The sequence below is a fragment of the Lissotriton helveticus genome, chromosome 5_1, assembly GCF_964261635.1.
Source record: "Lissotriton helveticus chromosome 5_1, aLisHel1.1, whole genome shotgun sequence".
Classification (NCBI taxonomy): Eukaryota; Metazoa; Chordata; class Amphibia; order Caudata; family Salamandridae; genus Lissotriton; species Lissotriton helveticus.
In genome coordinates this window covers 1,844,489,438-1,844,508,505 of record NC_136065.1, presented here as the reverse complement: position 1 = coordinate 1,844,508,505, position 19,068 = coordinate 1,844,489,438, and positions in this window count along the sequence as shown.

The window sequence follows — 19,068 nt, the reverse complement described above, 5'->3', positions numbered from 1 at the left end:
TCTGTGTCAAGGGGGTTACTTCGGTGTAACTTGCTTTTATCATCGCAAGCTCTCATATTTTTGACACAAAGGCCAATCTACTACGATAGCCAGACAAGGCTTCGCATTACAAATTAGCACCTCTCTGAAACATGTGCTAACTTGTCCAAACATTCTACGCTTTGCACGTGTGCTGCACTGTGCAGCAAACATGCCATGTATGAAATGTTTAAGAATTTGTCTGTAGGGGATGCTTCCAGTACAAAACCTATGCTAGACATCACACACATACCTCTGCACCATGTGCATGGTACCAAGCGACCTGTTTGTGTTCCAACCCTGGGGTAGTGAGCAGCAGCAGGACAATTTTCATAAATATGGCTCTGCACTGCTTTCTCCCCCTTACACAATGCAGCATTGCACTAAAAATAAATCTGCTACTACAAGTGAAATAGTTTGTGTAAAGAATGAATAGTTATGTTCTACTCACTGCCCTCCATCTAACTTCTCTCCATCATACCCTCATACTGACCTGCTCTTTCCATCACCCCTCTAGTCTTTGTATAGTCCTTTCTCACTCTCAATTTTCCTCTCATTAATTTCCTCTTACCTCCATTTCTCTCTTCCTGTCTCCTTTCCCCTTTCCCCCATTCCTTCTACCATTCTCCCTTCTTCCTCTCCCTCGTTTCCTTCCTTTCTTTCTCTCTATTTCAAAATGAAAACCCCAGTATAACCTTTACTTCCCATTTTTCTCTCTGTCCTCATCCCCATCTTCTCTCCTCTCTCACTGCTATACCCTATTCTTCCCTCTTTTCAGCAAATGTTTTCCCCACTCGTTTTCACCTCCTCCATAGGACTTTCTTTCTCCATGAAGTCAATTTAATCAGACAATGTGTCCTATTTTTAATAAGTGGAGGGACTATACTAAGAGGAAAAAGACTACAACATTTGTTGGAGAAAATAACTAATTAGTTTACGTACCCTAAAATGAATGATATATTTACAGAAAGACTAATTTGCAAAAGGAAAGCTAATTAAAGATGTGTTCCTGCTAGAATAGTATTGGCAGCCTGGATATCATCTGAGAAGTAACCACCCTGCAACTGTGTGTCCTTTCCAGGCTTTATAGGATCTGATGCTGCTTTTAGGGCTAAAAAATCAAGCGCTAGCAAAACCAATAGGTCAGGATTTACTGTACAAATGCATTAGCAAATTAGAGTTAGACCCTCTGGAGAGACACTACAGATAAGTCTTCACTTGTAAAGTAATCCCTCATACAGTTCAATGCAGGCACTTGAGAGGAGGCGGAAGGCAACACTCAATCATCCTATACAATTAGGTGAGGGGTGATTACTCCACTGAGTTAAGCCAATACGTGTTTGATAAAGTCTCTTGTCAATGACTGAGAGAGACTGGTCAACGCAAGCCAGTGACTGAGAGATGTGGATTTAAAGCCCATCCTATTCATGTTGAAAGCAGTAGGCCTGTTTAACCGCCGCGCAGTCAAACCACAACCAAAAAAGGGCTTAGTTGATATTTGATTCATTAGATGGTTGTATTAAAGAAGTCACCACTACGGGGATGTTGTAAAATTGTCTTTCCAAACTAACTTTGTAATTGAATAAAAAAACAATTTATATCGCGCAAAACAATAACCCGAAGGCATCAAGGCGCCTAACAAAACAGATCAAAAAGAGCGACAAATCACTGCAGATACGCTTGCATAAAGAGGTATGTTTTTAAAGCCCTTTTAAAAGCTTGGAGAGTAGGCAGGGATCTTATTTCCAAAGGGAGGGCATTCCACCCCTTGGGTGCAAGAGTGGAAAATGCCCTGCCCCCCCATTTCACTCTCCTGAAACGGGGGACAGATAGTAAAAGTCTACCCGAGGACCGCAAATCCCTTGCAGGGGTGTAACGAGACAGGATAGAGCCCACACCGGTGGGACTATTTCTAGCCAGGGCCCTGTAGGTCATACTCAAGACCTTAAAGTGTATGCGAGACTCAACGGGGAGCCAGTGCAGCAGATTTCTGGCCACTGTAGCTGAGGTACGTCTGGGGAGATCCAGAACAAACCTGGCAGCGGCATTCTGGACTACCTGTAAGCGCTGCAGTAGGGTCTTATTTATGCCCGCATACAGCGCATTACAGTAGTCCATCCTGGAGCCAATAAGGGCAACAGCAAGCTGTTTCCTCGCCTGCAAAGATAGGTAGTGCCTAATCCTCCTCAGGACATGAATAATGCCCCAACAGGAGGAAATAGTACGACTGACCTGTTTGCTCATATCAAGGGAGGGGTCAATCACCACTCCCAGATTTTTTTCGGAGGAGGTGGGGGTAGGACAGGCTCCTAATGAGTCTGGCCACCAACACGAGGACCATATGTCCTCTTTCCCTCCAAACACCATCACCTCCGTCTTCTCTCCGTTTAATTTAAGCGTATTCAAGATCATCCATTGACCGACTGCCTCCATACAAGATCTAAAATTGGAGGCAGTCTGGGCGCTAGCCTGGGAGAGAGAGACGAGGATCTGGGTGTCATCCGCATAGGAGACTATCTCCATCCCGTAAGATCTAATAAGCCTGGCAAATGGGGTCACATAGATGTTGAAAAGGGTCGGACTAAGTGCCGACCCCTGAGGGACCCCACATTGCACAGGGAGGGATGGAGATAGGAACTCCCCCAGCTTCACTCTTTGAACTCGATGAGTGAGGAAAGATGTAAGTAGATCCAGGGCTGTACCTCGCACCCCAATCTCCCTCAGCCGTGATGTTAATACTGAGGGAGAAAGGGTATCGAAAGCCGCTGTCAAGTCTAGGAGGATCAGGAGGGTGGTCTGGCCCTCATCAACATGCGAGCGGATGTACGGGAAGCAAACTAATTATGCTCTATATAGAATATACTCATACTCACTCCCAAGAAGTACCAGTCAAAATGTAAACCCAGGCTTAGAAATAAGTGCTGTCAAAAAATTCAACAAAACATCAAGCCTCACGACAAAAAACAGAAAACAGGACAAAACGATGAAAAGCAACTATAGTTTTTGGGCTGCAATGTCCCTCCATCACTGATCTTCCCATCTCCTCCTGCAACCTCTGTCTCTGCTATACTCTTTTCCCCTCCCCATTTTCCCCTCTTTCCTCCTGCATATAATTTTCCCAGACCCCTCTGCTGACCAATCCCCATGCACCCCAGACCTCTCTCACCTCTCCAACCACAAACCTCCTATCCTTTAACCTCTCAGCCCTCTCACCCATCTAATGTTTCTTGCTGACAGCAATCCCACTGAGAACACCAACAAAAAGACATATTTTAGAGATAATTTAGCAATAAACTGACCAATTACTACAATGGGGTTAGGTTCTTGATCATGCCTACAGCCCAGGAACTCACACACGTACACATAACCCAGTCACTGAATTCAGTGATGCGTATTTGTTATTCTAAATCCATGTGCTCATGGATATTGGGGTATGTTGCTCAGATGATCAAAGTAAGTGGGCATGTACTATACCACTTTAAAAACACTCAGGGGCATATTTACAAGGACGGAGTTAAAATTATCGCCGCTTTTGATAATAGGCTCTTGAGAATTCCAGAGAATTCCAATAGAAGCCCAAGTTTACACCAGGACATGGGCTTCAATTGGAATTCTCTGGAATTCTCAAGAGCCTATTATCAAGCCCATTATCGCCGCTTTAGCTGCAGTTTTCTGCCGCTAAAGCGGCGATAATTTTAACTCTGTCCTTGTAAATATGCCCCCAAGTCTAAAATACATGACCACACCTTGGAGAAGGGTATTCATTGCACCTTTGTCCTCACACATCTTCTGGTTGTCGGGCTCGATCAGACCTTGCGGATGCTGTGAGATCCGTAGAGCCCTCATTATGTGGCACTAAGACACACATGCTGTACAGGACATCACACAATCCACAGTCTTCTTCAGAGGACCCTCCACTGGGATTACCAACAAATCACAGACCAACAGATTAGAAATAACACGCAGACCCACAAAGCAGTGTCATTCATGGGATTACTGGAAGGTCACTAGAGCCTGCATCCCTTTCGAGGACCCTCCATTGGGGCTATCTTCCCACACACCAACCAATCATACTCACACATGTAGATTAGTAGGTCGCTTGACCCAACCCCTCGCACTAATAGAGACCCTCCTAATCCTTTGTGCCTTCAGACCCTTTGTTGTAAAGTCCTGCTTAATAACTAGGAGATGGTAAACACCAATACTAGATTGCTAAATGAAACCAAAACGTTCTGTGAATTCCTTTACTATCATACTAAATTGTGACAATGAAAGCCTTTTGACTCTGTGGCCCTGAGTCTAACCTCACTTTTTAACCCACAGCTGATCACCAGATACACCCATTGTTGGACTTGGCCCCCTCTACTGGGTCATCCCCAAACGTTTTGTCTTCACACCTCCTGTTTTCTGAACCCATTTTTGATGGCTTTCAGAATTTTATGCACTTTAGCACTGTTAACCCAGACACAAGTGAGTGTACTCTCTCCTCCAATAATGGTAAAATTGGTTTACACCCAATTGGCACATTTAATTTGCTTATAAGTCCATAGTAAATTGGTACACCATGTACCCAGGGACTGTAAATTAAATTCTATTGGTAGGCCTGCAGCACTTTTTGTGTCACCTACTTAAGTAGCCCCTGAAGAACTGAAATTTTCATTCTCAGGGAATACTTACTAATAAAAAAGAACTTGGCACAGAAGCTGAAAATATGAAAAGACATCTTTATTAAATTTAATAAGTGAGGCCACGTCACACAGAAGCCGTAGCAACTGAATGAGGTAGTCTGAGGAATACAGAAAACAGAGGCCTTTTATATGCTTAGGGTTACAAACTTCAGCATACAAGTAAGGGGCAGTCCTAGCTTTTGCAAGCATGCAAAATGCCTAACATTCCTTCTTACACAAGCCGGACAAACCCATAATAAAAGGACCACAACCCATATCATAAACAGACCATAAAAGAAGGAACAGGAAACAGATAAGAAGCAGGATAAGGTGTGTGTGTGTGTGCATACCAAACTCTACAATGTCCTGTACTTTGATCCTCAATCTTGATCAGCTAAAGGGCAGGAACTGGTTTAACAAGGTCAGCTTCAGGCAACAGGGTCAGTTCACTCAGGTCAAACAGGAGTCAGCATGACTCAAGCTAAGGTCTACATGTCCTTAAAAGACTAGTTTCAGCCACAATCATGGCCTATGTGAGGGCAACCACAAAATGGCTGCCATACACAAAATGGAACCCATGGGTTCAGAATTCACAGAACCTCACCCCGTAACACTTCACACAGGCCTGCCATTGCAGCCTGTGTGCAGTGTTAAACTGACAGTTAGACTTGGCAAAATAAACCTTTTGCCAAGCCCAAACCTCCCTTTTAAATACATGAAAGGCACTCCTAGGGTAGGACCTAACAGCCCAGCCCAGCGTGCATTCCATTAAAAAAACTGGAGAAGTACTTTTAAGTTTTACATTTCCTGGTAGTGACAAATTAACAAATTCATTTTTCAGTGCTGTAAGGGCTACCTCTCCCACAGAATAACACTCGGTTACCTTATTACATTTAATAAGTGATAGCTTTTGTTTGGGAACAGGTAAAAATAGCATGTTTGGTGTCTAAGGAATTATAATTAGGGCTCCCGTTTTTCCGTTCAAACGGATTTTCACATATAAATACAGACGGAAAACAATTTTTCCTTTGTCTGTATTTATATTTGGAAACGGCAAAATACTAGTAAATTATGCTGTGCTGCCGTGCTTCAGCCCAGAGTTGTCACGCCCCTGTTCCTGCTGCTGGAATCTTTTGAATTCGGAATCTCCAGGGCTCCGCCGCTCAAGAGAGCTCTGCGCCAGCCTGACGCCATTTCACAAGTTAAGTAAGTGTATTTCTGTGGCCTCCGGGGATGGATTAATGGCAGCCTCACAGCGACCCAGGACACTACCCCTTGAATGCCGCTCCTCACTGTCCCACTGCAGCCTCTGGCTCTGGCTCCCGTCCCCCCGCCCCATGAACAGGCATCTACTATATTTGAATATGGGTGCAACTATCTCAGGCTGTGTCCCCGGGGTTCCTATCCTCCGTCCTCATGTGGGTGGAGGGCGTGGTGAGGGCTTGTGGTGTCCTTACTTTGTGAAAGTGATCATTGTGTGTTGAGTTTGTTGCCAATTTAGTTTGTTGTTCCCTCGGCTCTTGTGCCCCTGCACTTCAAATATTGCCTACCAGCCATCAGTATAAAACGGAATACATTTGTAAACACATGTATTTGCCGTGTTTTCATTGAAGAATGACATTTGTATGTTTAAATGCTTTAAAAAGGAGACGGCAGAATTCGAACCTGTGACCCCCACGTATGAACCAGCAGCACCAGGGGGTTTGTATTCTTTTGTTTTCTTCAGAACAGCAATTAACGTTCATTGAGCCGAAGGATTAGGATAAATGCAGCTCAGGGAGTGTGCATTGTATTGTGCTTTCCAATTGTCGTGTTTGCCTGTTGAAAGCTCTTGCACGACTAAGATCTTAGAAAGATACACTTTCCTGAAGGAAGGTGAAGGACAGCAGCTCTGCTTTTGAGACCTTGTTGGAAGCCTGCATGCAATCGGTTTATAAAATATTAAAATATATTTACTAAACCTCCAATAAAGAGACAACATATTGAGCACTATTCACCTTGTAAAAATGAGCACCCCCTCCGAAAAAACAAATGCAAACCAAACCAGCGTTATGGATTTAATTTTACCATCCTTTGAAAGATGAAAGACTAAGGTGACTCTGCCGACATATGACAGAGTCAGAAACCACCACTTAAGTTTCTGAGCCATCTGATAGGATGGGATTACAGCAACAGTGCTGGGCCTGGAATAGAGCACTGGCATATCAGCAGGTTAGACTTCAGTGTGCTGATTCAGGCAAACTGCATTGGTGCTTTCCTTTGCCTCCATGCGCTATCAAATTAAAGACAGCCCTTTGTTTGGTTTTTATTTTGTTTTAAACAGCTGGATCTTGCAGCCTTACTCATATGTGGTTGTTTGTAATGTATTGTGTGACCAATAACACCCAAGCGCGTATGTGCATTGTCAATTGAAATAAATGTGGAAAAATACTAGCTGTAGCGTCGTCTTTTGCTTGTGGCAAAAATAAATGTGGATAAATACAGAAAAAATGCCCAAAAAATAAATATGGATAAATACAGACGGAAATGTCAACAACAAAAAAATACCATAAAACCGGGAGCCCAAATTATAATGTAAAGCTATCTTTAACAGTAAGGTCGTATTTTTGGTCACAATTCTGAAAAGGCCACTTTTGGAAAGTTGTCCTTTCTTGTCCTAACCATTTGCCGGCTGCAGCCTGTATCCTGGGTCCCATGATTAAGTACAATTGGCAGTTGGCTTTTGTGTATTCCTCCATAACAGCAACACAAAGGGGGACTAAGGTTTGGCAGGATGGGGCATCTTGACAGGATATGAAGGGTGTAGCTGTGCACAACCCTGCCACAGCACACACAGAAAATACTTCACACTAGCCTTTAGTAACTCAAGACCGAGTGGAACTTGGGCAGTGAGGTGGAAAATTCCAAAACCATCTGTGGGGGGGAACTCCAGAAGTTTCTTACACTTCAAAGCTGACATCATGTATAAAACTAACTTCTGAACCTATGGAGGACTCTCAGAGGACTGCTGTGCTGTATGTGGCCTGCTGTCACTGCAGAGGACTGCCCTGCTGCTCTAAGAGGCACTCTGCTCTGCTGCCTGGCGCTTGCCCCGTGCCCTCAAAGGACTGCCCTGCTGCTTGAGATCTGTTTTTCTGCTTGAACCCAGGACCACCAGAGTGATTCCAAGAGCTAGTTTGCTGGCCTCCTGCTCAAAGCTACAGGAACACAAAAAGCTCCCAACAACTTTTGAAGTGCACCTTGAACCATCCTGAATTGGGCCCTGAACCCTCCAAGTTGTTCCCCCCAAGTCTCGTACCCTTGGAAATTGCTTGCCGATCCACCGAATATGCATTGCTGGTAGACTTCACTTCATGTTAGCTGACACTACTTTCTTCTATGCAGCAGCAAATCCTGCTCAGCGGCTCGTTTCTGGAAGGATATCCGGCCTCCTGGATCCCTCGTCATATACAGCCTCATCCCACTGGAGATTTTTGACTTCCAATAAAGGGGCTATGTCTGAAATTAAAAACAACTTCATTCAGAGCCCTCCAACGATGCCATCTCGTTAGACACCACCGGCTGCCTCGCCCAGCTAAACTTAACCTTCTCAGACATTTTTCTTCAAAATTTCTTCTAAGTCCTTAGGTAAGCAGGGACCGGGCCCAGTCCACTTCTTGTACCCGACCCATGCTCCATCGTGGTCAGCCAGAACTTTTGTCTTTGCCCCAGTCTCACATGACTAGATGTCCCCAGTTGGCGTTTTGATCTTTTATACTCAAGAATGCACCTAAATCTTTAAAAATTCATAACTTCAGTTCTATTGATTGGATTTGTTTATCGTTTTGGTTGTCAAATAATTCATTCAATTTTACTTTATTTTTTACTAAATTAAATTAGTGTGGTATTTTTCTTGTGTTTTGTTTTTACTTCATTACATTTTGAGTGCTGTATTAAGACTTTACACATTGCTTCTAAGTTAAGCCTGACTGCTTTGGTACCAAGCTATCAGAGGGTTAAGCACAGGTTAATTTAGGGACTTTTTGTGGTTCACCCTGTGAAGGATTGTGGTCATCGTTTGAGTAGGTTAACACACCCCTCCACCAATAACCTCATTTTGCACACTCATTTATTAGTTGACCATGAGGGTAGTTAGGCAGAGTGGTCCAAGGTTTACTCAGGAAGGTGGTATGTTGTAGGGGCCTAAACTCATTCAGCAAACAACAGTCCATAAATCACTGTCCAACCAGTGCTTTTGGTTGAAAAGACAAAGCACTTAAACCATGACACACAGCCACAACTAAATAGTATGCATAAATTGTAGGAGACACAATAGTCCACATGGTTATCCTTGGAGAGTAATCATATAATGAGTTAATCAACAAGTACTCAAAAGATGTTCCCAGATTCCCATATGTACATGTTTGTACTGCTACAATCAATGTGGAACAGGACAGATTGCCCCTAGAGGATTGTTAAGTTATAATCTCCTCTCCTGCCAATCCTCTAAGCATGAGTTAACCCAGTAGTATGGATATGGAATGTTTATCTACAAATGTAACTGTCCCAGTGTCTGGTGCAGTCCCCGCAAGTCTTTATTATGCACTGTACCCCTAAAGACTCAGTGGAATTGGCCCACTTTTCCAGGGTGCAACTTTTGGCTGATGTGCATGCTTGCATAAATTATAGGGAAATACCTCATTGACTCTGCCCTGGCCCTACTTATGCCACTAGCATCTATGGGCCATGCGGCTGTGCACAGACATGTACCTCCAAGTTGTACAAGATGGGCTGTGCCTGCACAGGTAGTAGGAAATAACACTCTCCTCGCTTTGATCGGGCAACATCTTTTGGAAATCTTCTTTGGACCCAAGTACGGGCCCACTACCCAAACAAAATGAGGTGTCTTTGCCGGGTCGCAGCAGTGATCAATTTGGAGGTTGAGTTTTAATCACCGAATGTGGTTGCCATCACAGGCACTTTGTGGTCTTTAGTAAAACTGCCAATTGAGGTTCTAATTTTTCACAGCAGCAAGCCACCCAAGGGACTTTGTGGTCTGCTCTGTCTTTTCTAGTCAAGGAGACCTCACCAGGTCCTTTTGCATTTTTCAGCAGACCATTCAAGCCCAATGCTCCTTGTGCCTTCATACAAGCACCGAATAGTTTAGTGACCGTTTTCAGACAGTTTCCTAATGTTTGCATAATACGCCTAGACTGCTAAATCCAGTTTTTTCCTCGGATATCAGCAGGAACGATGAATGGGGCTGGGAGCTCCATGACCGAAGAAACGCAAAACAAAGGCACAAAGGAGGGAGAGGTGTCCTCATTCAGCTTCTTCCCAATCTGATGGGGTAGCACCCTTGGGAAAAATGAAGAAGGAAGGGGCAAGGACTGCACCTATACCTCAATCCACACCCAATAGTCTGGTCCACTACTAAGGACCTTAGGAATGGGTGTCAGGATTTAGGCTCAGTGCAAACAGGCGTTGAGGCGTAGATCTGGCAGGGACTGAAGGTTGTGGAGAACAGGACTGTGAAAACTAAACAGACTGCAAACACTGGCTCTTTGACTGCTACTCTTAAGACACTCAATTCCTTTATTTATTTAATTATTTGAAAAGTTTTATATAGCGCTAGCTAGACCCGGAGGTATCAGAGCGCTTTACATGAGGACAAGCATTGTTTCAAAGCATAGATACAAGTTACAACGTTGCAAGATAAACAGTTTCAAAGCATAGATACCAGTTGCTGGAGCGCAGTTGCATGCGTAAAAAACTAATACTTAAGGGAAAAAGCAGGCAAGGGGAGAGATTCTGGGGTGAGAAGATAGGAGCAGGAGAGGGAGACCAAGATTGAAAGAGGAAAAGAGGTGGCGGAGGGAGAAGGCAACTTTACCAGGAGACACTGAAAAACAGTGCCCAACGTCCAGAGTGCAGTGATCCCAGTGAAAAAGGTGTAGTTCCCACACCTCTGCTGTGTGTGGCTCCCTATATGCTGTGGGCTCTCTCAGAGGGGTCACTGAGACTCCAGGGCATAAATACTGGATCCCTCCCCAACAAGGGGAAAGGGAGTGCTTTGGCAAGGGGCACATGGCTAACAATAGTTACAAGATACACAGCTTCAGAGCATAGTGACCAGTAGCTGGGGCGCAGTTGCATCCGTTAACAAGCATTGGCATAGCCAATAGGTCTCGCTTTTGGGACCTTATAAGTATTTAGTTATGCAGCACAATATCCTCGGTGCAACAACATCAACTGTTGCATGGCTAAACACTTATAAGGTCCCAGAGGCGAGACCTAATGGCTATGCCAATGCTTGTTAACACTGGCTGTGGATTTATAGGCTGTTTCTTTTATAGTGTTCAGTTTATTTTGAACCATATTTTTCAGTGTTGCCATTGGTCTTTTTTCATCAATTTGTCATTGTCATTGTTGGTCGAATGTTGTGTGATATCTGTTTGTTTCAGGTGAATGCATCTTTCTATATCTGTCAAGTACTTAATGTCAGTTGTAGATCAGCTTGAACCAGTCCTCACTGGTTGAAATGAAACAATATATCAAAGCAGATACCATGTTAACGTAACTTCCGCGTCTCACCCATCTTTTATTTTTAACGGAAAATGCTTTGAAAGTTATGGATGTGACGATAAAATGGCCTAGTGCCTCCCATTGGTGACATACAATCATGGTTATCATCAGACAGGTCATCATGGAAAGTTATGTGGATCACAAAATAAAATCAGCCGCCGATATACATGCGTATTCAAAAGGTGCCTTACAACAGGCTCAGGGTGCTTTGTGATAAACTGCCAAGTGCTCGTCAACATTCTCAAAGTGCTTCATGATAACCTACTGAGGCCGTCTCATGTTTACGCTCGACAAACCTGTAGTGCCTGCTTCATGATAATCTACTGAGGCGTCTCATGTTAACGCTCGACAAACCCATAGTGCCTGATTGTTTCCTTAACATGCAAAGTATTACCACGTGTGCGCGAAAATGTGAAGTACGAAATAGCGACTTGGCTAAGACACCCGAATTTAGGAAAACAAACATTCTAGGTTGAGTGGAAATATCACAGGCTTGTGGATGTAAAACATACCCAAAATGCCTTTTAGAGTCTAACCGCCATGTCTTGTCACTCGAATACGCTAATAGTTACTTACTTCACTTGCAGAGTCTCACCGTGTGTCTGAGAAGATGTGAAAAACTGAAATGGCTTTCTACTCGAACCGCCGTGTTTAAACATCATCCAGCGGTAGTAAGGCTCATCCTAACAAGGCTAGTGAATACCTGCCTCTTAAAGGTGTATTCAGGGGATGTCATGCCTTCCTCCTAAAAGACCGTAAGAAAAAAGTAAAATGTGAGATGCTGAAAGATAGGAGGATCCACAGAAAATGAGAACGGGGGACAGAAATAGAAGAAAAAGTAAAACAGCGGATGGATATGGAAAAGAATAATAATAAAAAAGATGTATATTAAAAGGATAATGAGACACACGGCTAACAGAAAACTCGGGAAAAATCGCTAAATGAATAAGGAGGACAGAAAGGGAAAGACTGGAAGAAATGTGTTGAAAACAAAAACAATAGGTAAAGTAGGGTATAAGAAAGCACGGACATGTAATATTTAACATAATGAAAGGGAAGACAGGCGTGTAAGAAATACAGAAAAACTGAAAGTTAATTGAGAAATAATAAAAGAAGAGAATATGATACGCTGCAAAGATTATGGTAAAGAAAAGGGGTTAAAGGGAGTAGTAATGAAAGAGTGGAGAAAGACGAAGGAAATTGTGACAAGACTTGCGGCCGAGTGCGAGGGTCAAAAGCATACATGGCAGACCCGTGAAAGACAGATGGCGGCTGCGTGCGTGCACGCTCACGTGAACGCAAGCGCTAGGCCAGCCAAAGTGTGGGGTCGCACTTTGAGAACTCACCTACTAAATGTCTCAGAGCAGCGCATGCGCTGGCTCAGTGTGAGCTAAAAAAGATGCAAGGGAAGAGATTCAGGTGAGGGAGGATTGGAGCCGGGGAGGAAAACAAAGAATGAAAGAGGGAAAGTTTGAAGAGTTTTATAAAGCTCTGGCTAGACCCAAAGGTATCAGTGCGCTTTACATGAGATAGGACATTGCATCAGAAACAATTACATGGTTATATCAGTTACTTATTAACGTGTACACCCTTCTCATGGGGGGTCGGAAAGGTAGAGGGGAGAAGGTAAACAGGGGTAAGGAATGCAAATAGTAAACACAACGGGGAGGCGAGGAGAACAATGTCCGATGTCCGGCTGGGTAGGTGCCGACCAAGGGGTGAACCAGAGCCAAACTCCTCTTTCGCTGCAAGAGACATCTCCACCGGGCATCAGCCAAGGTTGCAATTCCTGGTTACTGAAACACTTATGAGTGGATAAGATGTGGCTTAATGGCCAGAGCTGCTAACTTTGGAGTTGGGAACCAGGTTCGAGCCTCGACTTCGGCTCAACATCCTGTGATTCTGGGCAAATGAGTTAATCTCCCCATGCCTACCAAAAACTAATGTGTCCTTGTGTAATGTAACACATGCTCATGTAAAGCGCTCTGATACCTTCAGGTCGATTGCGCGGTATATGAAGTAGCAAAAAAAAAAATGGGTAAAGCCAGTATTTGGAGACCATGCTTGACAATGTGTTGTTACTTGTGTTTACTCTCCCCCACATTATGTTGTTTATTCTTTTATTGATTCCCTAGTGTTAGGTTTTCCTCCAGTCTCTTTCTCCTACCATCTTTGTGGTTGTGCTTGATACCATTTCATGTCTTCAGATTCTGGCTGCCTGTTTTTGGTGGAGACCTTGTGTTGACTTACTTGTCGTAAAAGCCTATGGGCCTAGCACAACGTTGCGCAAGGCTGTGCAAAAGCCCACCCAACCCTTAGTAAATAACCCCATTGGTTTTCAGGAGCGTTCCATCAGGTGCTCATTGGGGACTGAAGTGTGCTTTTCCAGTGGATTGAATGCAGCGCATAGTGCTACCGCTATAAAATGGCACCTGCACGTGCTTCAGCAGGGTGTGGAGGAGGGGCTAGCCTTGCCATAGGCCTGTTCATTCCTAATGTTGTGACTTCTCAAGAAACAGCTGCTTCTGCCTTGTGGTGGCCTCTCTCTCCCAGCCCACTCCTGGGGTGTGTGGCCAGCGTCTTGAGCCAATTGAGACTGATTATCAGCATCCTGCCTTTAGTAGTCATTGCATCCTCGGTGCACCATCCATCATCCCGGCCAGAGCCGGGCGGCCTTCTGCTGCCGGAGAAGGAAGGCAGATGTGGTGTCTGCCCCAGGACTTTGAGAGATAAGTGAGTACAGGCTGCTGCGCGTGGAGGGCAAGGGATGCTGCGAGCCACTTCCAGGGTGTGGGCGTGATGGATGGGCGAGAGGATACAGGAGGTCAGAGGGGAGGGGCTGGAAGGCAGCATACTTTCCTTCTTTGGGGAGCTGTGTGAATTAAAGAGCTCCTGTGCAGAATACATGTCCATCCATGTTCCGTGCCTCTTGGCGCCCTGGCTTTTTGCTCTTTTACATCAGTCCTGCAAATAAAACTAGTAGTTATGTCATCAATTCTGCAATACTTTCAATGCCTCTACAGATGGGTAGGATAAGGTTTGGTTGCTTGCTTTAAGGTCAAATGCTAACATTAGCTGGTATACAATTTAAGATAATGCACCCTTTTCTACTTATTAAGCAATTGTAGCAGCGCTTAAGCCACCGGTATCCTCCCAAAAGCCCTCATGAACCGCCTTGGTGTATGTGTGCGTGTGTGGGGGGAGGAGGGGGGTGGGGGTGGTGCGGGGGGCGGGAGGTATTTCTTTAGAACGAATCTGACTCTCTTATTTGCCACGCATTTAATGTACACCTCTCTGTGGGATTTCCAACAAGTTCTTGGAGACAGACCTCAGAAGGATGGAAGGCTCCGTGGATCTTACCTGAATTCAAACTTATGACCTGCAGATCACAGAAGATATCAGAGGTGGGCATTTAACTGGCTGAATTCTCTTTCCAACTGGCAGATATGAGCAAAGTATGGTACATTCTACGGGATAGGGAAAGTTTTCTGTAAACAGAAATCCTAGACCTAAAGAATGTATTGATTTAATTGACAAAGGTCTGGCATGGGAAAGATTCTTATCTTTGTGTGCGGAACCAGAACCTTTGGGGTCAATATGAGGCCGTAGGAATGTCCAGAGACCAGGAAGGAACATATACAAACCACAGAACTACTGCAAGATCCGCAGTCGCCCCAAAACCCAAATGTCCACCAAAGCATTGGTTACTGTGCTGATACACAGGGCACTTTGGGAAACAGGAGCAAAACAATGGACGAGAGTCAATCAGCTCGGTCCAAAGGAAGCCTCAAAAAGGCCTTCAAATACTGGGAGTATTAAACACAGAATACATAACGGATAGTGAATATACTAGGAATGCGGCACCAACAACATGAATGATAAACCCACCTTCCAAAGGCCAGATGGGCGCTGTGGTCTGAGGAAGATCCTGGAATATTTCAAAGATGAACTTGGACTCTTCATGAAACATGACCAGTGATGAGGAAGAGGAAGAAGAGGAGAGCAAGCAAAGGAAACATAAGAATGAGGGTAACTGAGGGAATAGTAAATATAACAATCATAGCCATGCCAATAGATTGCTCTTACAGTGGCGGCCGGCATGTCTCGTAGGTGGCGAGTGCGAGGGTGTGTTGAGGGGGCGGGTGTCCCAAGGGGGAGAGGGGGTATCGGAATTTTAAAAAACAAAAAAACTTACCTTGAGGCTGGATTCCGTGTTTTCTCTGCTCCTCTCTCCTGCCTCCAACTCTGACAGGACTAGGAAGCAGGCAGCCAGGCTCCCTCCCCTAAGCCAATCACAATGCAGCATTGTGATTGGTCTGAGCGCCGTAAGCGCTCAGCCAGGGGCTGGAGGTGTGGGCATGTTCTCCATGCATGTTGTAATGCAGACTGCATGGAGAACAGGGAAAGTGCGCATGACTGGTTTGGGCGGCCCGAGAGTGCCGACCAAATAGTCACTGCGCACTTAGGAGTGGGCATCCCCACCCACCCGCCGTAAAGCAGCAGGACACAAAGCAAAAAATGATAATAACCGTAAGATATTATCATTTTATGTTTCTCACTGCTTAAAAGCAGTGGGGCGACGCTCCTCCGCCATAGCAGAGGAGCCGTCCCTGCGCGCTTACCTTTACATACTATTGAGACCATTGGCGTTACCAGTGCTTGTGAATGGTAGTCTTCAATGAAGATGATGTTGTAGCTTCCATGTTTCTGCTGCAGTTTTACTAGTAACCAGTAGGTGGCACTGAAATGCAGCAAACATGAGTTGTTTAACCATGGCTCTATTTTCTTAGCAGCAATTCTACACGGATTCGGGGGAACGACAAATTTACAGACGGCAAAACCAAAGAAACACCTGCAGATGGGTCCACAGAAAGGGAGGAAAGTAACAAATAAAGCGTTGCAGCTGAGAATGACAAGAAAGCCATCCAATATTAAGCAAGGATTGAGGTAAAGCAGCGAGAACACAAAAAGGTGCACAATGCAGGAATTCCAGGTGCAAACTTTATACGCGAGAAGACCCACTAGCCACCATTGTTGCCAGGCAAAGAGTGATTTTTCTTTGGCCTTATCTCTGCCTGATGTAACCTGGAAATGAAAACATCACAGGAAGTTAAGATTGTGTAAGATGTAAAGTATTGTTTTCCTTAAGCAAAATAGCTCAAAGCAAGATGGCCGTTGGCCTACTAGTTACACTGTTGTGTTCATTCTGTGTACCCCCCCTCTTCCCAAGATGGTAAACGTCTGTGCAGAAGAATCTTCTATTTGGCATATTTACAGCACAAGGAAGACCTGACAGGCAGCGTCAGAGCTCCACAGCATCAGCTGCCCTAATCCTCCGGAAATGCTTCTTTCAGGAACAGCTCTTTGTAAGTCTGTGCCTACATGTGACCTAGCGAGGGACAATGAACCCCAACAATGGCAAATAATTCGTCTCATGGTGGCTTGGGGTGCGAGAAAGGGATGTTTAGCTGCATCCTGTTCCTCATCTGTATGTTGTTCTGGGGTACCGAAAGTCAGGAAGATCCCATTTTAAGGGAATTTTGATGGCAGTCTGTCTCTTTAAAGGAAGTTATGTTATGTTATTGTATAGTTAACATTCTGCCATTTGTTAGGCCGGCAGATGTCTTTTTTTTGGAATTTTGAAGGCCAAAAATGTAAAGGACACATGACCTCATTTACAAACAAGAATTTATAATGCAATGGTCTCGGCATTATTAAAGGTAGAGCAGGGCTTTAAGTGGGATGAAAAAACTGGGGGGTCTCTCAAAGGGGCGTGCCCAGTGTAATTAGGGGCGTGGCTTAAAACCACTTATGTTCAAAATCGGTGCTTAGCATAGTGTGCCGCCCAACATGTATTTTGCTGTTTCTGTCATTGCATCCAGATATAAGATACAACAGTAACATCATACCTACAACGTCAGGACTATTGGCTTTGTCAATGGTTATTAGTTGCATAAGATAAATAAGTTGCAACTATGACGTGTTACATATAATATTGAAAACACTTCCACTTAAAGCCCTGGTGACCCTAACACAATGTTGCTGCTCCTGCAGTTTAAAAAAGAGAAGAGAAATCCAGAGAGAAAATTACTCTCTTTAAGGATTTCCCTTCCCCTACAGCTCACCTTGCATGACGTCATGTTGTAACTTCTCCAATAATTGAGAAGTAAGCAGTGTGGGCAGCGCACATCGATGTGAAGGCTGTCTAGAAACGGGTTTCTATCGGGCTCTGGCACCCTGGCACTTTTTTCCAGACTGACAGCTGTCACTGCAGTCCGGGGAAAAAAACCGGACCGCCTGTGCCAGGACTCAAAACAGAGCCCGATAGAGACCCGTTTCGAGGCCCCCTGAAAAAAACTGCCGGTGCTCAGACCCCTTGAGACCCGGCCCACTTAAAGCCCTGAGGTAGAGCTATTGGCATTGCTCATGACATTTTTTTTCATTTTTTTAAAAAAAACATAAATACATGGTATTGTCATTTACAATGGCAATAGGTGAGCATTAGAGAGTAGTAGAGAGTATTCGCGGACACAGAGCCACACACACACAGAGCCCCCCCCACACACACACAGAGCCCCCCCCACACACACACAGAGCCCCCCCCACACACACACACAGAGCCCCGCACACACACACACAGAGCCCCCCTCACACACACACAGAGCCCCACACACACACAGAGCCCCCCCCACACACACAGAGCCCCACACACAGACACAGAGCCCCACAACACACAACGAGCCACACACACACACAGCGAGCCACACACACAGCGAGCCACACACACAGCGAGCCACACACACAGTGAGCCACACACACAGCGAGCAACACACACAGCGAGCCCCACACACACACAGCGAGCCCCACACAACACAGCGAGCCCCACACACACACACAGCGAGCCACACACACACACAGTGAGCCACACACACACACACACACACACAGCGAGCCACACACACTCACAGCGAGCCACACACACACACAGCGAGCCACACACACACACAGCGAGCCACACACACAGCGAGCCCCACACACAGCGAGCCCCACACACACACACAGACCCCCCCCACACACACACACACACAGAGCCCCACACACACACACAGAGCCACACACAGAGCCCCACACACACACACAGAGCCCCCCCCCACACACACAGAGCCCCCCACACACACATGTGTGTGGCTTAAAATGAAATGCAAATACTGTGTTAAAACTGTGCACAATAATGTATGTGTTTTTTGGACAATGTAAGTGTTTATGATAAAACTAAATTATAAAACATGCTGATTGTATGAAGGCCTCGTACCTGCAGTCAATGGGAACAAGGTGTGGTTTTTGGGCCTAGTGTGTATGAGTGCTTTAATGCAGGTTTCACCTTTTATGAGTGTCAATATGTAGCCAGAGGTCCACGTAAAATGAGTAATTTTAGTTTAGGGACTGAATGTTCTTGTAAGAACCCCCGATCACAGGGTCCTCACTCCAGACCTCAGTGTTCTCACTCCAGTCCTGAGGGTACTCACTCCAGACATCAGCATCCTTAGACTGAACGCTCGCAGCCTCACCCACAGCCCGAATGCCCCACTTCCAGCAGGTGGAAGGCCTCATATAAATACGAAATCAGAGTTCTCTCATTCAGGTGACCTCTGTAGAGAGGCGACGGAGTGAACCACAGCAGTCATTCACATCTGCAAGCATGTGTAACTGACAAGCTAGATAGATAGATAAATAGCTGCCCTTTGAAAACACTGCTCGCAAACTCACAACGACAGCAAACACAACTAGAACAGCGCATCTGCTTTGCTTTTCCAAAGAT